This window comes from Cryptotermes secundus, unplaced genomic scaffold (assembly GCF_002891405.2).
Source record: "Cryptotermes secundus unplaced genomic scaffold, Csec_1.0 scaffold585, whole genome shotgun sequence".
Classification (NCBI taxonomy): Eukaryota; Metazoa; Arthropoda; class Insecta; order Blattodea; family Kalotermitidae; genus Cryptotermes; species Cryptotermes secundus.
Genome location: NW_019738966.1, coordinates 563,243 through 571,309, shown reverse-complemented (window position 1 = coordinate 571,309; position 8,067 = coordinate 563,243). Strand labels below are relative to the sequence as shown.

The following is an 8,067-nucleotide window of genomic DNA, read 5'->3' as shown; positions in this document are numbered from 1 at the left end:
TTTTTTCTCTTCCCAAAAATCAAGTCTGCGCTGAAAGGGACCAGGTTCGAGTCCGTGGATGCAGTGAAAGCAAAAGCGACGCAACTCTTGAAGAGCATAACACAAGATGACCTGCAGCACTGCTTCCAACAGTGGAAAATTCGCATGGAGCGGTGTAGGGATCGGGGAGGGGACTACATTGAAGGGGATAACATTTCGACTGTCTGATTTTTTTTTAATAAAGGGTTAGAGCATGAATCCGGTTTCTTTATTGCCACACCTTGTACAAAACGACCTTATTGACTCGATAAGTGACGTAATTCTAACAGAAATCAAAAGAGAAGTAAGCTCGGCCCCTTTTGTTGCTGTAATGGTTGATGAGACGACTGACATTCGAAGCCAATCACAGCTCTCAATCGTATTAAGATATGCAACTAATGATGGTGAAATACAAGAACGGTTTTTAGGATTTTTGGATGTGAGTGCTGATCGAACTGCATCGGCGTTAGCTGAACGCGTTATAAACTATGTAGTTCAGTATGATTTTAGCAGCAAAATAGTGGCCAAACGTATGATAGGGTGGCGGTCATGTCAGGTGAACTTAATGGGCTACAAACTAAAGTGAGAGACGTTTCCAAATGCCAAGTTCATACATTGTATGGCACATAAGCTTAATATTGTACTTTCACAGTCTGTCTCCAGTATTAAAAAGTGCAATATGTTTTTCAAAACACTGAACAGCTTTTCTTACTTTTTCTCTGCATCTTCTAAAAGGATGCACTGTTTGGATCAAGAAGTGAAAAAGAGGTTTCCAAAAGTTGCACCAACCAGGTGGAACTATAACAGTCGTCTAGTAGAGACAATATGTGAGTACAAATTTGAATTGAACACCATGTTCCAAAGTATAATTGAAAATCCAGATAACTGGGATAATGAAACGTACTTTGCCGCTCGAGGATTTCTTTCTGTGCTGCAAGAATTAAACTTTAATTTTCTACTTGCTGTTTTCAAAGATTTGTTTTCAGTAACCACCGTTCTTTTCGACATACTACAAACAAAATCAAATGACATATCTCTTTGTATCCGTAAAGTGACTGAAGGAAAAGAAGATATAGCCAAGAAAAGAGAAAACTTTGAGAACATATTCTCCGAAACGTCCTCAAATGAAGAAATTGATGAACCACAGAGCAAACGATTGTGTCTTGGCAATGTAGGAGATGTAAAAGAATGCTTCAGAAAACTTTATTATGAAATTTTTGATAATGTTGTGAATCAAATTGAATTAAGGTTTCAGAACTTAGAAAAGCTAAAGTTTCTTGAATTAATAAATCCTAGTTGCAGTAAGGCGTATGAAAAGACTTTTCCTGGAATTCCTTTTTTGTCACTGAAAACGGCGTATGGCCAGCACTTCAATTTTCCTCGTTTAAGAAGTGAACTGAATGTATTTTATTTTAATGAAGATTTAAACATCCAGAATATTGCTACATCTAAAAACTACACACATCGACAGTGCACTACACCAGCTGACAAAGTAATGTGAACTGATCGTGACAATTCCTACAAGTAGTGCTTCAGTTGAACATTTGTTTCTGCACTGAAGAGAATTAACACTTACGCGAGGAGCTCTCAAGTGGAAGGTAGAATGTCCAGGTTGTCTCTGTTGTCCAATGAGAAGAAATTATTGGAAAACATTCACAACAATGAAGGCTTCTACGACCATGTCATCAATAATTTTGCTGCTAAGGACCAGAGAATAGAGTTGGTCTTCAAATAAATTTTGGTGAGTTGATTGCTATCAGTTCATTTATTAGATACCATTGCTTCCCTTACCAAAAATAGTACCGCACGCCACTGGTTGTTAGTACCCATCTGCGAGACTACATAATGTGATGTCCCAGAAGACCATAATCTCATACCCAGTGACATGAGAACCTTATTTCTCACAGAATAATCTAAGTGTTGTAATTGATCATTTATTATATGCTCTGTAGGCATATCAGGCATTGCTATTTATTCTGGCAATGGTTTGTTTTATGGTTTCTCTCAGTTTGTCTACATAGGTCAGGCTAGTACTTCATTTGAGCGGTTCAATATTTATCATTTTCATATTCCCTTCCCATTCAAAATGCTATCCGCAGCAATGCAGTTACTACTCAAGCCAGCTTCAGCACTCATTAAAACACTGGTCACATGAAAACAATACTACGCATAAGTGAAATTAGAGAAAAAATGAAGCAACCATCCAGAGAACACAAGAGGGCAAAATAAATTGCGAAAATTATTCTGTGCTACAGCGAGCATAAATCGGTACAGAAGTGTTACTTAAAGTGGTAAATCACAATTAAATAAACTGAGCAGTGGATTTTAAATTAATTCTTTTTTTATTGCTAGTGGGGTGGGACTAAGTCCCTTGTACTGCGGCCACTTCTAGCCTATTGTACCAGCCTCATATGATATGTGAGGGTGATTTTGGAGCAATTGGTGGAATGAAGATTGGCAGGGGAAACTGAAGTACTCGGAGAAAACCTGCCCTGGCGCCACTTTGTCCACCACACATCCGACTTGACCAGACCCGGGATAGAACCCGGGCTGCCGCGGTGGAAAGCAAGCGACTAACTGCTTGAGCTATGGCGCAACCTTAAATTAATTAAGTGCAACATTTAGTATACAGTATGGCAAAATGGTATGTCACATAATTGAAAACTTGATAATCGGACTCTGCTGCCGTTGAATCATGTAAATTAAATGTCTGTGTCACTAGTAACATATCCAGATTTTAATCTAGTTAATTGTTCAATTAATTTCAGAGAGATGAACAAATACAAATCCCAGAGGTGATTCCCATGTGTTCGGCTTTTATATTTTGTTTCTAGATAAGATACACACTACCTTTACTTAATTATTACAAACAAATTTTGTTTTATGTAGATAATAACATAAAAAAGTACAGGCATACTTTGGAGATATTGCAGGTTCGGTTTGGTTCCAGATCACCACAATAACACAAGTTGCACAAATTTTTTGGTTCTTGAGTGCGTATGAAAGTTCTGTTTGCACTATACTGTAGTCTGTTAAGTGTGCAGTAGCCTTATGTCAAAAAACAATGTACATGCCTTAGTTAAAAAATGCTCTGTTGTTGAAAACTGCTAACTATCATCTGAGCTTCAGCAAGTCATGGTCTTTATGCTGATGGAGGGTCTTGCCATGATGTTGATGGCTGCTGACTTATCATGGTGGTGACTGCTGAAGTTTGGGATGGCTGTGGCAATTTCTTCCTTTCATGAAAGATTTCTCTCTAGGATGTGATGCTGTTTGTTGGCATTTTACCCACAATAGAACTTCTTTCAAAATTGGAGGCAGTCTTCTCAAACTCTGCCATTGCCTTATCAACCAAGTTTATGTAATATTATTATTTATTATTACTTATTTTAACTGCAAATGGGATTTTACCTGGTGGCAGTGGTACTACAGTAAGACACAACACAAATAATAAACAACACACAGAGAAACACACCACACTCAAACAAAACACAGCACAGAAAACTACATAAACTATAAAGGAGACACTACACACTGTGAATACAATGCAAATACATTAAACAGTAACAGTACTGAAATACATAATTTCATGAACTGATGCACTCACATTTCACCATGACCTTCCCTTCATTCCACTTCACTACACATGTGTATCCTTCACATCCTCACCACAATTTACTTCCTTTCATCTCACTTCACTTCACTTCAAAATTGTAGCCAGTATACTCAAACCCTGCTGCTGCTTTATGAACTAAGTTTATGTAATATTCTAAATCCTTTCTTGTCATTTGAACAGTGTTCACAACATCTTCACCAGGAGTAGATGCTATCTCAAGAAACCAATTTCATTGTTCATCCATAAGAAGCAACTCCTCATCCATTAAAGTTTTATCATGAGATTCTGGCAATTCAGTCACGTCTTCAGGCTCCACTTTTAATTCTAGTTCTGTNACAGGCCAGTCAACACTCCGCCCCCCCCCCCTCCTGGCAGCGATGGTGTAACATCGCTGCCGTTGCTACGGCAACAGGCCAGTCAACACTGTCCCACTTCCCCATGGAGATGTGGCAGTGCTGCCTACTGTGATGTAACACAAGACACCGCTGTTGACACAGGCAACAGCGAACAGTATAAAAAGCCGGCTGAGCAGTATGTGAGACAGTGTTTGACGAGGAGTGACACAGTGCAGTTCGTGAACCCGCCAAAGACAGTTGGAATATAGCAGCAGTCACGGAAAGAAGACCTGAACGCGTGGTTACAAGATCTTATGTGATAGTGTGCGATAACTGAGAAGTCAGCAAGTGAAGACTTATTGTGTGTCTTCAAGATTGTGTGCTGTAGTACAGTTATATTGGGAGTATGTAATTAAGAGAGACTTGTATATCTCCCGCGTTATAAATACGTGAAGACTACTGAAGATAGAGTGAACAGCTTATTGTGTAGGGTTTATAAATTGTGAAAACCCGCAACTGTGTTATCAATAATTGTAGTTATGACTTGAAGGTTGTAAAATAAATCAATTAACAATCCGAACGGCGTCTTAAGTGGCAGAACACGTTACAATATTTTGACCTCCCATGAATCTCATATGTTCTTAATGGCGTCTGGAATGGTGAATCCTTTCCAGAAGGTATTCAATTACTTTGCACAGATCCATCAGTTGAATCACTATCTATGAGAGCTGTAGCCTTACAAGACATTTCTTAAATAATAGGATTTGAAAGTCAAAATTACTGCTTTAATAGTTCTTCCCGTTTTACGTAGTAGCCACACATTGGATGACCACTTTTAACATTCCTTCTCTTCACGCCCTCTATGATGTAGCCTCGGTTGTAGTTATGAACAATATGTGGTCTTAGAACCATGCTGAAGTGCCGAGAATGGCTTGAGGGCAGTAAGAGGGAACGATGTTCAGGGTGTGAGCATTAGATTCTCCTCAGCATAACGAACCTTGCTCCGACAAGAGAGGGTTTATTGAAGAAGTCCCTGGATCACACATTACCGATGAAGTGATGACTTGATTTATTTGTCAGCACTACATGATTTTACAAGTCAATCACTTTAGGTCACAGATGCAGCTGTTCCAGTACACATCTGTACACAACACCCAGTGGTTGTCATGAATTCACTGAATACAGCACACTGAATGTTACATACATTTGAATACTACTGTACTGCTGATGCTATTGTATGCATGCCATCTGAAATCAGTCCTTTAAATACTCTTGGATGATGTAATATTCCGGAACCTTGTGCATTGAGATTTTCCTTGAAAGCTTTCACACTTTTTTACAGGTTGAGAATGTTCTGGAAGTTTCCTTAACCTTTAAGTGCCGAAGTGCCCCGTTTGTGCCAGTCATGAGTAAGGTCGTCGTGGCCAAAGTACCCTGTTTTGGCCAGTCAGGCATTTAAAGTCCGCTAGTGGAAGCGCACGCACATGCCGCTAGTAGAAGCACATGCACCGTCCTAAATATTTATTTTTAAATGTAGTAATTACCAGACAGACTTGAGTAAAACCCTAATAGAGGAATTAAAATAATACCCAACTGAACAACAGCAATTAAAAATATACGTATGAGTTATGCCAAAACTTATCCACGATCCAGTAATTTTATTGCAGATTCTGCAGATAGGTATGTTAAAAATATATTGTAAAATTTGATGTACATACATTTTTTTGTTGTTACCTGCTTGATGTATATATATATGTTCAAATAAAACTACAGTATTCGATTTCACTACGAACGCACACAAAACAGATCGCGCTCTGTATCTCAGACATGATGCAGCTGTCTGTTCACTCAAATAGAAGGGGCAATAAGCTTTTGCAGCTCTAACGGAAGGTCTTAGCACTGAAGAAGGCACCCCTCTAGCTTTCTCTTGAATAGCCATTCTTTCATTCTTCTGACCTTCAGTCAAAGATTAAAAAATCCGAAGGGTGTAAGCAGTGCTAGCAGAAGACCAAATGATTTTATTGCTTCCATCTGTTTTATGACACCAGGGACTGCTAAAATTTTATCAAGTGTTACAAACAGAAATTAATTTATAATGCAGAACAACTCTATGAAGAACTGGGAAACCATTTTTGTAGTACGCATCAAAATTAAAACACAAAAAATTGAAAATAGCGTATAACACTTTGTATTAAAAATTTAAAATCTTCGTTTATAATATGCGACACTATGTTCTTTTCTGATATAAACAAAGTTAATTCCATCCATTTATCATAAAAATTGAGCTAGATACAGCATTATTAAACACAACGCTTAAAATTGATTAAGCGCCTAACAGGAACGGACATTTAAACGCAGAGTAGCAACGGTCATTTAAACGAGCACCAGCAGCGGGCATTTAAATAAACTCTGGCCAGCTCAAGCTTACCACTATTTTGAAGTCCGGCGTTTAAAGGTTAATTGGGCTGGTGGGATGAGGTAAGTGATTCATATACTGCGCCATCTATCAAAGTCTTTCTGATAGCTGTTATCTAAACATTCCTGGCCGCAAATTCTCAGAATAGGTAATGCAAGACTGAGCATATAAGTCACATTTATCACAAGATGGTATTCCTAAGTATTAATACAGTGTGTTCACAGAGTCCCATTGGGGTTTTGAAAAATTGTGGCGTGCAAACAAATTAAGCTATCCACATGTGATTTGCGGCAGATCATAGTGAAACTCGGGAAGTTTTTTACTGACTCAGTAGACCTTGATGTGGGCTCCCTTGGTAGCACGGAGAATGTCCAGATGATATTTGAGCTTTTGCCATGCTCTGTGGAGCATGTCCGCTGGAATAGCCAAGATCGCATTCCTGATGCCACAAACTGTATATGGCTAGATCAATTCGTTTGCGTGCCACAATTTTTCAAAACTCTTTGACGACACTTTGTGGACACACTGTATTTAAGAATTAGGCCGGTAGGTAATGATCAGTTACACAGCAAACCTTCAGTTTGTAAAAAATGCAATATCTGTGAAGCGCAATAAAATGAGGTATGCCTATACTTATGTCAATGTAGCATATGTGTATAGAACACCTAAAACTTACAGCTGAGATTTGATGTTATTGATGTACTTCCTGTTTTTAAATGATAATGTAATGTAATACAGAATTGTTTTGTTTTTATAAATAAATAATATAATACTAAATCATGTTCTGACAACAAATATATTTTTAAATTTCCTTTTCCTTGTTCTTTTTTCTTTTATGACAAAATGAAAACATAAGCAGGAAGCAGTACATTCAGTATGCATTATAGATTAAACAAAAAAATACAAGTACAAAGACCAGTACAGGAATATTAACACCTTCTGGTGAGAGCTGTGGATAGATTATACAGATTCTTACAGGGACAAAAGAATGACATGAAGAGAGAGATGACAGTATCTTATATACTTGGTTTTTGTTTCCATTTCATAGAATACAACCCAGTCTGGAAACGAAAATCCTTAAATTGTTTTGGTTTTAAATATCATATTTTACAATGAAAACATGTACTTACAAATCCACAATGTGTGTAGTTGTTCATTTTTAATATATTATGTATGTACATAATGGACTTCATATGTAACATTTCTTGTGTACCATGCCTTTCTGACATGGGCTCTAAATATTCTGTATGTAAACTTAGTTTAGCTTGAATTTTTGTACATACAAATACAAGTTAGCACAGGGCAGTCATTTCTGTATTTAGACAATATAAACAATTTGCAGTGAAGTTACATTTTTTACTTCTTCAGCAGAGATTGGATTTGACATGTACATAAAGGTACCTGAAGTTTAGAAAATATAATNATACAAATACAAGTTAGCACAGGGCAGTCATTTCTGTATTTAGACATTATAAAGAATTTGCAGTGAAGTTTAGAAAATATAAGTCATATATTATTGACTAGGAATAATTTAAATTTAAGCTTAAACGAAGGATTAATTGTACACAGTGAATCCCCTTCATCATTTAAGTTTTTCTTTTGGGAGCAGTGGAATTGAAAACTAAACTGAGGAAGATCTTACCTGGAGGAAATTTAACACAGAGTATTGACATGGGAGCATT

General features: G+C 37.4%; 1 protein-coding gene across 2 annotated transcripts in view; it reads left to right on the top strand.

Moving 5' to 3' along the window:
• The window catches only part of LOC111871490, a 40,280-nt gene extending 34,725 nt beyond the window's left edge, over positions 1-5,555 (top strand). Inside the window, exon 5 of one of the 2 annotated variants that reach the window (XM_023864649.2) lies at positions 5,312-5,555. The gene's annotated coding sequence lies outside the window, so the exon portion shown is untranslated. Of the gene's footprint in view, positions 1-3,814; positions 3,963-5,311 lie in introns of those variants that run through there. The other variant, XM_023864650.2, reaches the window with a different exon arrangement.
• Positions 5,556-8,067: the final 2,512 nt, after the last annotated feature.